The sequence below is a fragment of the Rhincodon typus genome, chromosome 7 (assembly GCF_021869965.1).
Source record: "Rhincodon typus isolate 14 chromosome 7, sRhiTyp1.1, whole genome shotgun sequence".
In the NCBI taxonomy this organism is placed as follows: Eukaryota; Metazoa; Chordata; class Chondrichthyes; order Orectolobiformes; family Rhincodontidae; genus Rhincodon; species Rhincodon typus.
In genome coordinates, this window is record NC_063338.1 from 41254340 (window position 1) to 41273630 (window position 19291).

A 19291-nucleotide genomic window follows, 5' to 3' on the forward strand; every position below is an offset into this window, starting at 1 on the left:
CTGACTCTGGCTTCTTGAACACCCTCCATTAATTTAGCAGGCTGGCAGTGAGGGAAATTTGATTCAGGGAAACTAACGATAAATTAATAAAAATTTGTGACATTGGATCCTCAATTTTCTGGATGATACACACTTCTGTGGAGGGTCCAGGATTTAGGCAAAGTCTCTAAAAGTAACAAATTTATAATGTTGAAATATCTGAGTGATGAAATAAGTTCTAATCTAGACTGAAAAAAGGTTTAGATGGTATTTGCTCCATTTCCATCACAGAAAATGACTACAGATTGACTTAGTTTTGAAGTAACAGTTACAGATATAATTTCTAAAGATTTCACAGTGGAAATTACTGTTCAAGAAAGACTTCATAAAATGTATCACACTATGAATTATTTGACACAAATTGAAGAATATAAAACTTTAGAAAAGTTGAAAACAGTTAAAAAAAAACAATAAAACTCAATGTTCACCAATGTAGCATGAGGTGATTTATTTTGGTAGGAACATTTATAGAATATTTATAGGAAAGAAAATAAAAGTTATTTGGCCCATTGTGTCTGTGCCAGTCAAAAATCGAGCAGCCTGCTGTAAACTCACTTTCCTGCATTTAGTTCATAGCTCTGCAGTTCCAGTGCTCATAATGGTTATCCCAGACATCTTTGAAATTAGTCCAGTCCTTCTATCTCTACTACAATTTCAGGCAGTCTCCATCCTGTGAGTGAAAAAATGTATTCCTAATCTGCCTTCTAATTTTTCCACCAATCACTTTAAACCTGTGCTCCCTCATTACTGACAGCTCTACTGACGTAAATAAGTCCTTTCCATAAGTCTTTACTCAGGTCCCTGACAATTTTGTACGTCTCAATTAAATCTCCCTTCAGCTTCCTCTATTGCAAGGAGAACAACCTCAGCCTATATAATCTTTCCTTATAACTAACATTTTCAGTCCTGGTAACATCCACACAAATCTCACTGAGTCATAGGCTCATAGAGATGTACAGCATGGAAACAGACACTTCGGTCCAACTCATCATGCCAACCAGATACCCTAAGTTAATCTGGTCCCATTTGCCAGCATTTGGTCCATATCACTCTAAACCCTTCCTAATCAAGTACCCATCCAGATGCCTTTTAAATGTTGCAATTGTACTAGCCTCCACCACGTCCTCTGGCTGCTCACTCCATATAAGCACCACCCTCTGCGTGTAAAAGTTGCCCCTTAGATCCCTTTTAAATCTTTCCCCTCTCACCATAAACCTATGCCCCCTAGCTTTGAACTCCTCTACCCTAGGAAAAAGACCTTGTCTATTCACCCCATTCATACCCCTTGTGATTTTGTAAACTTCTATAAGGTCACCTCTCAGCCTCCGAAACTCCAGGGAAAATAGTACAAGCCTATTCAGACTCTCTCTATAGCTCAAGCCCTCTACTCTGGCAACATCCTTGTAAATCTTTTCTGAACCCTTCCAAGTTTCACAACTTCCTTCCCATAGCAGGGAGACCAGAATTGCATGCAGTATTCCAATAGTGGGCTAGCCAATGTCCTGTATAGCTGCAACATGACCTCCCAACTCCTATACTCAATCCACTGACTAATAAAGGCAAGCATACCAAATGCCTTCTTCACTATCCTATCTAACTGCAACTCCACTTTCAAGGAAGTATGAACCTGCATTCCAAGGTCTCTTTGTTCAGCAACACACCCCTGGGCCTTATCATTAAGTGTATAAGCGCTGCCCTGATTTGCCTTTCCAAAATGCAGCACCTCACATTTATTTAAACTCCATCTGCCACTCCTCAGCCCATTGGCCCATTTGATCAAGATCCCATTGTACTTTGAGGTAACCTTCTTCACTGTCCACTACACCACCAATTTTGGTTTCATCTGCAAACTTACTAACCATGCCTCCTATGTTCACATTCAAAATCATTTATATGAATGACAAAAAGCAGTGGTCCCAGCACCAACCTTGTGGCACACCACTGGTCACAGGCCTCCAGTCTGTAAAGCAACCCTCCATCACTATTCTTTGTCTCCCAACTTCAAGCTAGTTCTGTATCCAAGTGACTAGTTCTCCCTGTATTCCATGTGATGTAATCTTATTAACCAGTCTGCCATGCAGAACCTTATTGAAAACCTTACTGAAGTTCGTATAGATCATGTCCATCTCTTTGCCTTCATCAATCCTCTCCGTTACTTCTTCAAAAAACCCATCAAGTTATATCTATACGCTTTCTTGTGCAATTACATCCTTTCTGTAATGAGTGCCCAGAACTGCACATAGCACTCAAGTTATAGCCTAACTAATGCTTTATATAGTTCCAGCATCAACCTGCTCTTAAATTCTGCTTCTGCATTGCTTCTTAACCTCCTAGTCAACCTTTCCTGTTAACTTTAGGGATTTGTGGACAATCATTCCAGGGCCCCTCACTTCATCTACAATTTATAGTATTCTACCATGTATTGCACATTTCTTTAATCAGTTTGATATCCCCAAAATACATCGCCTTACCCTTCATCAGGTTGAATTCCATTTGACACTTGTCTGCCCTTCTAACCAGTCCATTGATATCTTAATTGATGAAACATGGAGAGACAAAACAAAATAAAGAGTATAACTGTAACTGGGAGCAGAGGGACCTGGGTGTATACTTGTATATGTCATCAGCAGTGGCAGGAAATGTTGAGTGCATGATTAATAAAGCAATCAGTGTACCAGGCCTTAATAACAAGGGCATGGAGTACAAGAGCAATGAAGCTATGATGAATTTGTACATGACATCAGTTTGGCCTCACCTGGAGTATTGCATCCAGTTGTGGTTACCACAATTTAGGAAGGATGTGAGGGCGTTGGCGTGAGTATGGAAGAGATTTGCAAGAATAGCTCCAACAATGAGGAACTTCAGTTATAAAAAAAGAATAGAGAAGTTACTGTTTTCCTTGGATAAGAGTAGGCAGGAAGAGATCAGATGGAAGTTTTCAAAATCATAAGTGATAGGAGGCATGGTTGGTAAGTTTGTAGATCACACCAAAATTAGTGGTGTAGTGGACAGTGAAGAAGGTTACCTCAAAGTGCAATCATGAATCTGGACAGACTAGATAGAAATTGTTCCCTCTTGTGAAAGGATTGAAGGCAAGGGGCATAAATTTAAAATAATTAGCAAAAGTAACAAAACAAAAGTGATATGACGAAAAAAGCATTTTCAGATAGCTAGTGGTTAGTGTCTGGAATTCACAGCCTGCCAGTATGAAAAACAGGTTCAATGAATGCATTCAAAAGGGAGTTGGTCTCATTTGAAAAGAACAATGTGAAGGGTTACGATGAGCAAGCAGGAGAATGGCACGAAGTGAGTTGGTCATTTGGACAGCAAGTGTGGCTTAATGACATCCTTCTGCGCCTCCTATGATTTCGTGTTGTAACATTTCTGTGATTCGATTATTGCCAACCACCTTTTGCTTCTTTTTCAGTTTCCAGGATCTGCACTATTTTATTTTCTTGTTATGACGGAACAGCAGTTAGAGTGAAGAGAGAGAATGAGCTGTTTGAGGAGAGTGGTGATTACGGCCATTGTAAACGAGACAATAGATGAACATCAGTGATATTGGGAAATAGTAAGGGGATTGTAGCATACCGTGACTACTCTTGCGGAGAGCTTCTAATCCTCTTGCATTAGCTCTGTTCAACAGATACTCTATTAGATAAACTGATTTCTCGTGTATCCAAAATATCAATGAGTTTATTAATATTTTAAGTAATTAGTAACTAAAAGGGACGCAACTCAACCTTGCACAGGACTCATCGAAGTTGCGAACCGGTACCTTTCAATGCTTATGCGCGTTAACTAGTCATTATTTTCACTCTCAATTAGTTATTATCGATACCCCCAAAGAGAAAGGTAAGACTTTTCAACTAGACGGTATATAGTAACACTTTCACGTAATATCAGGCGTAAATACCATTCTTCAGCACAATTTTGAGTAAATTGCTGACAAATGATAAGTAAAATCTGTGGAGATGCCGGGGATTGAACCCGGGACCTCATACATGCGAAGCATGCGCTCTACCACTGAGCTACATCCCCTCCTATAATCCCACTTCTGTAAACGGTTCTTTGAAATTATGAAAACAATTTTCGGTCAACTTTTTTTAATGCTGTGAAAATGATGCTGCCAAAATTTTACTAATTATATTACTTTAAATCGCTCTCGTTTGCGATAGATAACTGCATCAGTGCTGTCTGCAACGGAAACAATGCTATTGCATACGTGTAAAAGGTACAGTGTTGGTCGTTTCTTCAAATTGTTTACAACATATTCACGAGAATATCTCAACTCCATTTGCCGAACCAAAAAAAGTGGAGATGCCGGGGATTGAACCCGGGGCCTCATACATGCAAAGCATGCGCTCTACCACTGAGCTACATCCCCTACGGAACAAGCTTGCAAACACTTACTATTTCTCGGTGCTTATGCTGTGTAATAGATTTGTTTTCAGTAGCTGTTTAATCCTGATTCAATGTGATTCGAGGAAAATTAAAAATGATCAAGAATCTGTGAAAATTGTTCGAAGTGAGGTCAAGGTTTTTGCAGTCCATTGGCTGAGAATACAGCGACCAGTGTAGGACTATAACTTCGTTACTGGAGTATGCCAATGGTAATATGGCTAACTATCGAAGTAAGAAGGAAAATACCCTAATTGCAAAAATAATAAATTCTGCTTAAAAGCAGAAAATGCTGGAAAACACTCAGCAAGTATTCTATTTTGCTTAATGTCCCTTGTCTATTTACCCTGAGCGGCTTGTAGTGAAAAGTTAGATCTGTGTAATAAAGTGAATTCTATAAGTGGTCAAATCTTGAATGTCCGAGACCAAATGGGTATCATACATCAGAGATAGTAGGAACTGCAGATGCTGGAGAATCTGAGATAACAAGGTGTAGAGCTGGATGAACACAGCAGGCCAAGCAGCATCAGAGGAGCAGGAAAGCTGACGTGTCGATGAGGACTCACCGAGTTTTTTCGATGAGGACTCACCGGACTCGAAATACGAAAGAGATAGTAAGAACTGCTGACCCCCTTAGTCGGGAGTATGTAGCGGACAAGGGAGCCTCCACCCTCACCATTCCCCAACCTCACACTGCCTGTTTCTATCTCCTTCCCAAAATCCATAAACCTAACTGCCCTGGCAGACCATTGTCTCTGCCTGCTCCTGCCCCACTGAACTCATCTGCACTTACCTTGACTCTGTTTTTCCCCCTCGGTCCAGGAACTCCCCACCTATGTCTGGGAAACCACCCACATCCTCCACCTCCTACAAGACTTCCAATTCCCTGGCCCCTAACACCTCATCTTCACTGTGGACATCCAATCCCTGTACGCTTGTATCCCCCACACAGATGGCCTAAAAGCCCTCCGCTTCTTTCTCTCCCGTAGGCCCAACCAGTCCCCCTCCACCGACACCCTCATCCGCTTAATAGAACTTGTCCTAACCCTGAACAACTTCTCCTTTAACTCTTCCCACTTCCTACAGAACCAGGGGGGTCGCCATGGGCACCCGTTTGGACCCAAGTAATGCCTGCCTCTTCATAGGATATATGGAACAGTCCCTTTTCCGCTGTTACACTGGCAGTATCCCCCAGCTGTTCCTTTGTTACATTGATGACTGTTTGGGCACTGCCTTGTGCTCGCACAAGGAGCTTGAACAGTTCATCAACTTTATTAACACCTTTCACCCCAACCTCAAATTCACCTGGACCATCTCCGATACCTCTCTCTCCTTCATGGATCTCTCTGTCTCTATCTCTGGTGACCACCTCAAAACTGACATCTATTTCAAACCCACCAATTCCCACAGCTACTTGGCACTACACCTCCTCTCACCCACCTTCCTGCAAAAATGCAATCCCCTACTTCCAATTCCTCTGCCTCCGCCATGTCTGCTCGCAAGATGGGGCATTCCACTCCCACACATCCCAGATGTCCTCCTATTTCAAGGACTGTAACTTACCCCCTCCAGTAATCAAAAATGCCTAAAACCGCATCTCTTGCATTTCCCATACTTCTGCCGTCACACCCCCTTCTCCAACAAAAATAAAGACAGAATTCCCCTGGTCCTCACATATCACCCCACCAACCTCCGCATCCAGCATATCATTCTCTGCCACTTCTGCCACCTACAATCCAACCCCACAACCAAAGAGATATTTGCCTCCCCACCCCTATCTGCCTTTCGTAGGGACTGCTGTCTCCGCGAATCCCTCATCCGCTCCATACTCCCCACCACATCCGGCACCTTTCCCTGCAACCACAGGAAGTGCTACACCTGCCCCTACACCTCCCCCCTCACCTCCATTCAAGTCCCAAAACAAACCTTTCATATCAGACAGGGGTTCACCTGTACATCTGTCAACTTGGTCTACTGCATCTGCTGCTCCCGATGTGGCCTCCTCTACATCGGTGAGACCAAGTGTAGACTCAGAGAACATTTCATAGAGCATCTGCGCTCTGTATACGACAAATGACAACACCTTCCGGTCGCCAATCATTTCAATTCCCCCAATAAAAACCGGAAGAACTGTGGATGCTGTAAATCAGGAACAAAAACAAAGCTCAGCAGGTCTGGCAGCATCTATGAAGGAAAAAAACAAAGTTAACGTTTCGGGTCTGGTTCTGAGGAATGGTCACCGGACCCGAAACGTTAAGTCTGATTTTCATTCCCCCTCCCACTCCCTGGGTGACATGTCCATCCTGGGCCTCCTCCAGTGTCACAATGACACCAGCTGCAAACTGGAGGAGCAACACCTCATATTCTGCCTCGGGAGCCTATAGCCCGATGGCCTAAATATAGAATTCATCAGTTTTAAAATCTCCCCACCCCCGGCCTCATCCCATGTCCAACCCTCCCTCTCATCCCCACCTCCTTCACCTGACACAACCTGTCCATCTTCTCTCACACCTATCTGCCCCACCCATCCCACTGACCAATTCCCACCACTCCCTACCTGCACTCACCTATCACAATCCCACCTACCTTCCCCAGCCCCACCCCTCCTCTCTCGATTTATTTCCCAGCTCCCTTCCCCCTCCCCATTTCTGAAGAAGGGTCCCAACTCGAAATGTCAGCTTTCCTGCTCCTCTGATGCTGCCTGGCCTGCTGTGTTCCTCCAGCTCCACACTGTCTTGTCTCTGACTTCAGCATCTGCAGTTCTTGTTATCTATCATTGAAACATAAGTGTCAAGAGAAACATTTCCCAAACGACCAGTCTAATAAAGTTGAAACAAAAGAAGCTAGTAAATGGACATATGGACCAGGAATGGACAGGAGAAAGTCACATCAGTTAGCGCTTGCAATAAGACAAAAATATTAAGTAATTACTGTGCTTCATTATTTGCCAGAGATACAGCAAAATTCAAAATACCTGATTGGAAATGATACAGTATCACAGAATGGTTGTAGCATAGCAAGCTTATTTGGCCCATGCCACCCAGCAACAAAAATTCAGCTAGAACCATTCACCTAGAACAGTTTGTCTCTCTGCAAATCTTTTTCTTCAGATTGTGCATCAGAGTTCAAAATAAATACAAGCATAGGAGCCTCGAAAACCCCCAAAAATCTGTGTAAATCTCAATGATGGGGTGACAAACAAGAGCAAGGTCGTCCTCCTATGTGGGAGAGACAGAGTAACAACAGAGTCAGCATGAGGCCCAGCTTCCAGGAGACATGCCAGCAAACACCTCAAGCCTGACCTTGAGCCGCTGCCATGATGTCTGGGAAGAAGTTACCATCATGCTTTTTTGAGAATAGCCCTATTTCGATGCAACAGCTATCCTTCAACTCCTTGTGAATATCACTATGGGAGGGCTGACAATTTTTTAAAAAAGATATAAACATTCAACAAGTCAGTCAAAATATATGGAGAGAACAAACAAGTCAACTTTACGTGGAAAATACTGGAGAAGCTCAGCACAATCAGTGGAGAGAGAAACTGTTAATATTAGTAGGTTAGGTCTTCCTTCGCAACTGAGAAATAAGTGATAAGCAAAAATATTAATAGAATCAGAAAGGAAGAGAACAGGGGGAATAAAGGAAACATAAAGACAAACATAAAAATAATATATGCAAAACAAAAGTGGCATTAGGAGTGGAATTGTATTAGACTATCTTATTTAAATAATGAACTGAACTAAAAGCCATTAAAAAATAAATCTATGATATCGATTGAAATTGAGGATGTTGTTAATGTCTAAAATAATGTAAACAAAAGGTTGCAAACTGCTGGGCAGATAAAAGATATATTGTTTGTGACGTTTATGCTGAGCTTTAAACTTTCAGTAACAAACAAAAACAGAAATTGCCTGAGAATGGCAGCAGTTTGACAGCATCTGTGGAATCAAAACAGGGTTCAGAACTGGTCACTGAACACAAAAATGGTGACTCTGATTTCTCAACACTGATGCTATCAGATCTGCTGAGTTTCTCTAGTAATTTCTGTTTTTGTTTGTTTCAGATCTCCACCATGCAGTTTTTTTGTTTTATTCTGTTTGAATTTAAACTTTCAGTGTTGAATTCAACTTGCTCATTTTCTAAATAAGCCAAATTAATACCGTAATTTTTTGGCACATGATGCTTCTCTATTACAACTTCATATTTTAATGTTGTCAACAAGTTATATGTGCTTACATTTGATTTCATTGTAGTATGAATTAGGAACAGCATTCCCACGGGGACATATTAGGCTCCTCTAGTAGTATTTTTGGCTTCTCAGTGAGAAGGCAATGTATTCCGATCTCATTCTGAAGACATTTTTAATTCACTCATATGACATGACCAATGCTGGCTGGGCCCAGCATTTATTGCATGTCCCTATTTGCCCCTTGAGAAGGTGGTGGTGAGCCACTTTCTTGAACTGCTGTGGTCCCATATGGTGTGGGAACACTCCGGTAGGGAGGGAGTTCCAGCATTTTGACCCCAGTAGCAAAGAAGGAACGGCTAATATTACTCCAAGTCAGAATGATTTTGTGGTCTCAGAGGGGAACTGGCAGGGATTGGTGATCCCCCTGCATCTGCAGTCCCTGTCCTTCTAGTTGGTAGAGGTCATGGGTTTGGAATGTACCATCTAAGGAGCCTTGGTGAATTTCTGCAGTGATTTTGTAGAAGGTGCGCACTGCTGCCACAGCACATCAAGTGGAGGGAGTGGATGTGGTGCCAATCAGTTGGGCTGCTTTGCACTGAATTTTGTTGTGTTTTGAATGTTGGTGAAGCTGCACTCATATGCAGGCAAGTGGAGAGTATTTCATCACACTCCTGTCTAGTGCCTTGTTGATGGTGGACAGGCATTGTAGAGTGAGGAGATGAGTTACTTGCTGCAGGGTTCCCAGCCTCTGACCTGCTCATCACCCCAGTATTGATATGGCTGGTGTAGTTTGGTCTCCCCTGCACCATCACGTCCCACATTATCTTCCACCTTTGTCCATTTGGCTGATCTTTCAAGACAACAATCAGTACGATTTCATGATTTTGCCCCAGCACCAGTGTCGGCCAGGATCACTGTCTGAAGCTTCCATTTAAGCAGCTGCTTCTGGCTGTCTGCCATTTGGAGTACCTAATATCTAGATTGGCAATTTAGTGCAATACTGAGAGAGTTCTGCATTCCAAGAAATGTTATTCAGATGTGTTATTGAACAAGAAACCTCATCTAATTTCTCAACTTGACTTACATGACCCCATAGCTGTATTCAAGGTAGTGTATGGAACTTCTCCCAGTATCCCAGTCTTTGGCATTTGTGCTATTAAATAACGAAATCCCAAATTCAAAAAGAAATCACCATGAATACAGAAATTAATATGACTTAATTGACTAATTAAAAAAAGACAGAATATAGAAATAGCCCCTGAAGTTCAAAATGTACACCATTAAAACCACAAGGTGACCTTCGAGAAGGTCTCAAAAAGTGTCCTTGAAAACTAAAAAGAATTTTTTCCTATGTCCCATATGCTCCACCTTCTCAACCTGCCGTGCCACCTTTGATAATTTGCAAATATATACCCTCTAGGTCCCTCTGCTCCTGCACCCCTTTCAGACTCCCATCCTTTATGTCATATTGCCTCTTCTTGTCCTTCCTATTGAAATGTATTTCTTCCAGCTTCTCTACATTATCCATTTTTAATTTGATATTACCCCATGTCCTTTTCTAATCTAAATCTTATGATTAAAAGGCTCACTTTTCCCCACAAGTTCCCCTGCTGACATTTATTTCACATCAACTTACTTAATAAATTTGTTCTTAAACATGTAACTTATTTGTCATCTACTTTTAATTTCTGTAGTAGCAGAGGTGGGGGGTGGTGTGGAATATGTATGTGTGGGAGAGGTGGTGGATGTTCAGGCAAGGAAGATCCGGGTTCTAGGCAACATCCTTAAAGCAATGTACTTCTCCAATCCTACTTCCTGCAGTTGGCTCCCAGGATATATGTACAAATGCACAGATATGACTTAATTACAATAACCCCGTCAAAGAAATCCCAAGAGTACAGAAACCACTCAAAAGGTCATTAGTTAGGCTTATTTCTCTCACTATTATAACATCACAGAAGTTGGCATGTCTGCATTTCATAGAAATACTCCGTTATTTTGGTACATGCTATTTGTAATCTTTGATCAGGTGCATACTGAAAGGCTTGATTCAGCTTTCCATTATCAGTTTTTATTAGGAGATACTACAACACCATTGATTGGTGCAATCAATTATCAGGGGAGAAATTGGATCTCTGTTGTAACATAGTCCAGAAATGGGGCTCTGGCCTGCATCTCCAATTGAACAGCATTTATTCTGAGCACAGAATTTTCAGGCATTCCTAATGGCTGCCTGAAAGAGACATTAGGGCTTTTGTTTTTGTTAATGAAAAGTCTAAAGCATGTATTGGGTACAAGAGTTAATTGCCCCTCGACCTACATAAGACCTAAATAGTTGTTCTTAAAAAGAATCTTGCAGGCCACCAGGAAAAAGATTATTTTTCAAAAATGTTTGCTTAGCATTGTGGCTCATGAGACAGAACAGTAGCAGAATTCCTTCCAGGTCTTTAGGACTATTACTGGTCACTATCCATAAACCCATTTCAACAACACCCTGTTTATTGAAAACTTGTTGCCAATTGAAGTACTGGGACAAAATTACAGGACAGCAAAACAGCAGCCTACCACTGGAATATAAACAGTACATGCTGTAAATATTCTGGAAGCATCAGTGGAAGAAAAATAGAGTTAATGTTACAAATTTTAGACCTTTGTTGAAACTCTTCAGGTGCAACAGGCACAAATAACTGGCCTGAATTATTAAGATTGAGGCCTGAGCCACAATTTCCTCAGGTTACCATCTTCTGGCACATTTTAAAAATGTATTGGTTCAGGTGATGTGGCCACTGCCGGCAGGGCCAGCAATTCTTACCCCTCATTAACTGCTGTTGAGAAGATGATGTTGATCAGCCTTCTTGAGCCACTGCAGTATATTTGGTGTAGGTATATCCATAGTGTTATTAGGAAAGAAGTTCTCTGATTTTGATCCAGTGACAGTGAAGGAATTATGATATAGTTCCAAGACAGGGTGGTATGTGATTTGGAGGGGAACTTCCAGGTGGTGGTGTACTGTGTTAGATGAGAGAAGACTGGCTTTGGAAAGTTCTTTTAGAGAGTCATTGAGATGTACGGCATGGAAACAGACCCTTTGGTCCAACTCATCAGTGTCAACCAGATATTTAAATTAGTCTAGTGCCATTTGCCAGCATTTGGCCCATATCCCTCGAAACCCTTCCAATTCACATATCCATCCAGATGCCTTTTAAATATTGTAATTGTACCAAAGTCCACCACTTCCTCTGGCAGCTCATTTCATACACGCACCACCCTGTGCATGAAAAAGTTGCCCCTTAGGTCCCTTTTAAATATTTCCCCTCTCACCCTATGGCCTCTAGTTTGGGACTCCCCTACCCTGGAACTACTTTTCACCCTATCCATGCCCCTCATGATTTTATAAACCTCTATAAGGTCACCCCTCAGCCTCCGATGCTCCAGGGAAAATAGCTCTAGCCTATTCAGCCCCTTCCTAATGCTCAAACACTCCAGCCCTGGCAACATTTTTTCTGAACCCTTTCAAGTTTCACAACATCTTTCCAGTAGTAGGGAGACCAGAATTGCACACAGTATTCCAAAAGTGGCCTAACCAATGTCATGTACAGCTGCAACGTTATCTCCGAACTCTTATATTCAATGTACTGACCAATAAAGGCAAGCGTACCAAACATCTTCTTCACTACACGTCTACCTGTGACTCCGCTTTAAAGGAACTATGTTGAAGGAGACTTGGTAATGTGCTGCAATGTACCTTATAGATGGTACACATTGGTGTCACTGTGCAGCAGTGTTGGTGGAAATGAATGTTTAAGGTGGTGGATTGGGTGCAGTCAAACAGATTCCATTGTCCTGGATAGTGTCAAACTTCTTAAGTGTTGTTGGAGCTGCACGCATCCAGGCAGGTTGGGAGTACTTAATCACATTGCTGACTTGTGCCCTGCAGATGGTGGACGAGCGATGAGTTAGCTACTGCAGGATTCCTATCCACTGACCTGATCTTGTAGCCATTCTACTTATGTGCCCCATCCAATTCACTTTATAGTCAAGAGTAGTCCCCAGGCCATTGATAGTAGCAGATTCAATGATGGTATTGCTGTTGAATGGTTGGATTCTTTCTTTTTGAAGATGGTTATTGGCTGACACTTGTGAAATGCAAAAGTTGCTTGCCACTTATCAATCCAAGCCTGGATGTTGTGCAAGCCTTGCTGCAGAAACACATGGCCTGCTTCAATGTCTGAGGAGATGAAAATGGTGCTGAATGTTGTGCAACCATTAGCAAACATGCTTACTTCTGACCCAATTTTCACATTGCCAGGTAGATGCCAAAGTTTTAATCATACTAGAACAGCTTGGTTACGAGTGTGGTACTTCTGCAGCACACGTCTTCAGTGTTATTACTGGAATGTTGTCAGCACCCACAGCTTTGTAGTATCAGAAACACAGTGTACTCACCACATATTTCAGCTGAAAATGAGCACAAATAGTATTTAAGCATTATGGTTTTTACTATAAGACCACATTTGACCTTTTGTAGAAACTAACTTTATAGTTATTCAATGCATTTCTTCTTAAAATAAACATTAGGAAATATATATATATTAACATCTCATATTCTCTCATTTACGGATATGGATTTCATCAGGTCTCCTGTTGTATTTTGCCACAATCTCCTTAGACAATAATAGGCATCAGTTTTTACCAAATAATTAGAGTCCAGACTAATATTCATATATGGATTAAATAGGTGTTAAAGTAAATGACAGACTACAACCATAGTAAAAAAAACCTCATGTGTTGAAAAATGATCAACTGAGCAAGCTGTAAAACCTAAAAGATTAAAATTAGGCACAGGCTCTCAACTGAAAGTTCAACCAACTCATTTAGACTCTGATTATTACAAGTCATTGCATCATCAAACCTCATTTGCAAAGTTTCTGTTCAATTTCTTGGCAAGAAATCATAGGCCACAACCGGTGCTATGTCTGATTTATCAATCAGCTTGAAAAGAAAATTCTTTTACTTTAAATGCTTTCAACTGAAGCATTTTTCAGTACAGCTCATTGCTGAAACTTGGGTACGCAAACTTATTTCTGAAGAAAAAGGAGTTTGATTTTGTTTTGATGTGCATCAGTACTGGTGAAGGGTTGAAATATTTCCAAATAAATGGTACAATATTATTAGTGCATGCTTTATTTTCAGGCGGTATTGTGTTTTCAGAATATAAGTCACAGTGAAGGAGAAAAGAGCAAGTAAATGGTCATTGTGTTGTTAAATGTCAAGATAACAGTTTGAATACAGAATGTAAATGTGTTGTTCAAGTGCTTGGCCCTTCTTTTTTATGATTTTCATAATTTTTTCTTATTCTGGAGAGACCTTACTTAAATTAGTTTAATTTGGATACTGGACAGATGTATCATTTCAATATTACATAAAACCAGAAGCTATTTTGGCTACAAATCATCCACTGGACTTTTGCCCAAATCGATCCATTCCAAGGCTTAATGCCAAAGGTTTGCTGTAGTCAGTAAATTTTACTATTAAATATTACTGGAAATTCTGGTTTATCTTAATTTCACAGCAAATAGATTAAAAGATTTTGCAGTTTCCGTAATGTTGATAATTGATTTGAATTTTAATCATCACAGAATAGTAAACCTTGCAAATCTGAAACACAATAGATTGTGCTTTCTAACCCCAAAATCACAATTTGTGTAATGTGTACATTCTCAGTTTATCAAAAAAAAGAATTACTTGTTTATTTGTACATTGATGTTATTACGTCCTGTGATTCTGATAAGTTAGAAATAATCACATTAGACTCAAAATTGTGGAGCTTCACATGTATTTCCTGAAGCTACCCATGTGGCTGCTAGACTGATAGTCTAATACGTTGTTATTTGGCGCATGATTCCATTGCAATAGTAATATGGCAGCTCAGGTTATAAATTCACATATCAGGGTAACAAGTGGGATAGATAAAGGGGAAGCAGTGGGTATATATATTTGAATTTTCAGAAGGTGTTTGATAAGGTATCACACATTAGGTAACTTAATAAGAGCCCCTGATTTTGGACAAAGTATTTTGGTATGAATAGAGGATTGGCTAACCTAATAGAAGACAGAGAGTTGGGATAAGGGGAGTTTTCAGGATGGCAATCTATAATAGGTGAAGTGTTGCAAGTTTACAGATGACACAAAAATAGGTGAAAAAGCAAGTGGTGAGCATGACACAGTCTGCAGAGGGATATAGTCAGGTCTGTGGACATAAAGTTGGCAAAGGAATATAATGTGGGAAAATGTGAGGTGATGCATTTTGGTGGGAAGGATAGAAAGAATTAGTAAATGGAGAAAGATGGCAGAAAGCTGCAGCATAGAGAGATTCAGGAGTCCTTGTGCATGAATCATAAAAAGCTAGCATCAAACTTCAGCAGGCGATAGGGAAGGGGAATGGAATGTTGGCCTTTATTTCAAAGGGAATGAAGTATAAAAGTAGGGAGGTTGTGCTAAATCTATACAAAGTCACAGCTGGAATACTATGAACAGTTTGGCTCTCTTATCTAGGAAAAATTATACTTGAATTGGAGACAGTCCAGAGGTTCACGAGGTTGACACTGCGTATGGAGAGACTGTCTTATAAGGAGAGGTTAAGTAGGTTGTCTGTACTTATTGGAATTTAGAAGAATGAGAGGCAACCTTATTGAAAGAAATTGGACTCTTTGGGGGCTTGACATAGTAGACGTGGAAAGATCAACTGATCTTGTGGGAGAGTAGAGGACCCGAGGGCATAAGCTCAGAATAAGGGGTCCCACATTTAAGATCGAGATAAAGAGGAATTTCTTTTCTCAGAGGTTTGTGAATCTGTGGAATTCTTTACCATAGAGGGCTGTTGAGCCTGGGTTATTAGCAATATTCAAGGCCAAGACATATTGATTTTTAATCAGTGAGGGAATCAAGGGTTATCGGGAAAAAGCAAGAAAGTGGATTGTCAGATCAGCCGTGGCCCCATTGAATGGCAGAGCATACTCAATGGGCTGAATGGCCTATATCTTTTAATATGTTTTATGCTCAAATTAGTTCCCAGCTCCTTAAAAAGGATAATAATATGACATCTGTTCTTGTTCCTCCATATGTTCCTATCTATATATATTATGCCTTTATATTAGCATAACTTTTCCGAACATTAACTTCAGTTTATAAAGTAAAGAAGATTAACAATTGAGTTTTATAAATAAACTAAATCCCTTAACATTAATTTATAGTTTGTTTTCTTCTCTTAGAAAAGCACTATTCGTAATATCATTTAGGTGTTAAGATTTTGTGCCTCCACATTTATGCTTAGCCTTAATTGCTGTCAGTGGTGAGTTGGCATACTGCACAGACAATGTTGTGCATGTTTCTGCTAGGGCTGTAGGAGTGTGATAATACAGCCAATCGTTAATAAATCCCACAATCCCTGTTCTTTAAAAAAATCCATATGTAGAAAATAATTACAAAGCAATGACAGAAACAAAATTGTTATCCATTTTTTAAAACTCCAGATTCTATGTTCTCACCAAAACACAAGACATCCTCTTCAAGGACATCTGATAATTTCTTACACAAATGTCTCTCTATGTAAAACAGTCTGACAACGAGTGTTTCACATAACCCATTCTATTTTTGAAATTTCACATCTTCCCAAAATTTCCTTCACAATAACAAAGTCAATTTTCAACATTTTCTGTTTACCAAAGACTTTAATGAAACCAAAGCAGTGGATTTGCAAGTATGGGATGAAGACAAAAATATTTTTCTTCTACCTTTTGTAGATATGGTGACTAGATTCATTTTGTCAATAGTAATTTATAAAAGAACAAAAAAAAACACCAAATTGCTCCTTTTTCAACAAAATAATGAAAAGATGCATATGAATGAATTTGGAAGCACTGGCAAAATTCAGCATGGGCAATGGTAGCAAATTTGTCAGTGAGGAATCAAAGACTATATGTGAGAATGTGAATGCAGTAGCATTACACACAGCAACAGAAAGTCCTTTTATTTATGGATTTGTGGAAGAACTCACACTGTGATTAAAGAAATGTACCAAAGAAATTCCTATTGACCAACAGAATTGTAAATTGAAAACTGCTTTAGCTTGGACAGTACATGCAAAAAACATGCTTCAGATGAATGGGGGCTGTAGCCAATATCAATTATTTCATGGCAGGAATCTGAAATACTTCGAATGATATGGAATTGTTCCTCAGCTTAGGAAGAGACTTTAATTAGTTCAATTTTTGTAAAACACTTGAATATCACTTGCGTACTAGTAGAAAAGCATTTATTATAGAGGATGTTTCAGAAATGATCAGGCCCATTAGATAAGTACTTTAATCCTAGAGACATGGCATATTACAAGAGGGAAAGGCAAAGTCAATGGAAAAACAATAATCGTGCAAGATAGTAACCAAACCATGAAAGCATATTCCACATAGCTTCCTGGCACTAATTGCACATTGATTGTTTTTTAAAATATTTGTTCATGGGATGTGGTGGTCTCTAACAGGCCAACATTCTAACACATCTTTAAGTGATGCGGAAAAGGTGGTTATGAACTTCCTTTTTGTATCACTGCAGTCTTTTGGATGTAAGGACACCCAGCATGCTATTAAGAAGGGAGTTATGGCTTTTGACACAGTCAGTGAAGGAATGGCAAAATAATTCCAAGTCAGGATGGTGTATGATTTGAAGGGGAATTTGCAGCTGGTAATTTTCCCATTGCATTTGCTGCCCTCGTCGATCCAGGTGGTAGAGGTTGTATGTTTGGAAGATGCTGCTGATGGACCTAAAGTGAGTTATTGAAGTTCATCTTGTAGATGGCACACAACATTGCCATTGTGTGTCAGTGGTGAGGGGAACATTGTTAAACATGGTGGATGTGGTGCCAATCAAGCAGGTTGCTTTGTCCTGGATGATGTTAAGCTTCTTGAATGTTGTTAGAGCTGCAATCATCCAAGCAAGTGGGGAATATTCCATCACACTCTTGACTTAAGCCTTGTAGATGGTGGACTGGCTTTGGGGAGACAGGAGGTGAGTTACTTGCTGCAGGATTCCTATCCTCTGACCTGCTGTTGTAGCCACAGTATATATATAGCAGGACCAGGACAGTTTCTGGTCAATGGTAATCCTCAGAATGTTTATAGTTGGGGCCATTGCTGATAGTATTATCATTGAATATAAAGTGATGATGGTTAGACTCTCTCTTGTTTGAAATGGTAATTGCCTGGCACTTGTGTAGCTTAAATATCATTTGCCATTTGCCAGCCCAAGCCTGGATATTGAGAAGTCTAACTTCATTTGAGCATGCTTCAGTATCTGAGGATTCATGAATGGTGCTGAACTTTGTGAAATCATCAGCGAACATCACCACTTTTGACCGTGGAATGGAGGGAAGGTCTTTGATGAAGCAGCTGAAGATGAATTGGCCTAAAACACTATCCTGAGGATCTCCTGCAGAGATGTCCTGGAGCTGAGAAAGTTAGCCTCCAACAAGCACAACCATCTTCCTTTGGGCTTGGTATGATTTCAACCAGCAGAGAATAGGAAGAATAGAGGGGCTGAATATTATTTAGCTGGAGAATAGCATAATTCACAAAAAGATAGCATATAAATACAGCAGGTAATTGAGAAGGCAAATAAAATTTTGGCCTTCATTTCAAAGGAAATGGAATATAAAAATAGAGAGGTCTTACTAAAACTATACAAGGCAGTAATTAGACCACACCTGGAATATGATGAAGTTTTGGTCCCGTTATCTAAGGAAAGATATTGTGGCATTTGAAGCTGTCCAGAAAATGTTAACAAGGTTGATCCTGGTTAGCAAGGGATTGTCTCATGAGGAGAGGTTGGGTAGGTTGGGCTTGTCCTCATTGACAGAATAGATGCAGAGAAATTGTTTCCCCTTGTGGGAGCATCTAGAATGAGATGCATAACTTCAGAAGAAGGGGTCTCCCATTTAAAACAGAGATGAGGAGGTTTTTTTTCCCTCAGAGAGTAGTAAATCTGTGGAATTCTTTACCACAGAGGGCTCTGGAAGCTTAGTCCTTAAGCATATTCAAGGCTGAGACAAACAGATTTTTAATTTGTGAAAGAGTAAAAGGTTATGGAAAAAAGGCAATAAAGTGGAGTTCAGGATTGTTAGATCAGCCACGATCTCATTGAATGGCAAAGCAGATTTGATGGGCTGAATGGCCTATTTTTGCACCTTGCTATATGTTCTTGTGGACTTGCCCGATTTCAATTGCCTGTAATGTTTCTAGCACTCCTTGATGTCACACTTTGTCCAAACGCAGCCTTGATGTCAAGGACAGTCAATCTTACGCCCCCTATGGAATTCAACTCTTTTGTCCATGAGTGAACCAAGGCTATAATGAGGCCAGGAGCTGAGTGGCTTTGGCTGAATCCAAAATTGAGAGTCAGAGCTATTATTGCTAAATAAACCCTGCTTGATAGTACGTTGATGACATCTTCCATTGCTTTACTAATGACTCTATGTTGACTAATGGGCCGGTAATTCACTGTGTTGGATTTGTAATGCTTTTTGTGCACAGGTCATACGCAAATAATTTCCACATTGTTGGGGGAGATACAAATTTTCTAGCTGTAATGGAACAGATTGGCTGGGGGCTT

The 19291-nt window shown here is 40.3% G+C and overlaps 1 protein-coding gene and 2 non-coding genes across 3 annotated transcripts in view; all 3 read right to left on the minus strand.

Annotated features, from left to right (window-relative positions):
• agps (alkylglycerone phosphate synthase) overlaps positions 1–19291 on the minus strand; it is a 198260-nt gene that overhangs the window by 123844 nt on the left and 55125 nt on the right. The gene's annotated exons all lie outside the window — the stretch shown is intronic.
• Positions 4009–4080, minus strand: trnaa-cgc. The gene has a single exon. It is a non-coding gene; the product is annotated as a tRNA-Ala (tRNA).
• On the minus strand, positions 4355–4426 carry trnaa-ugc. Its single transcript has one exon. It is a non-coding gene; the product is annotated as a tRNA-Ala (tRNA).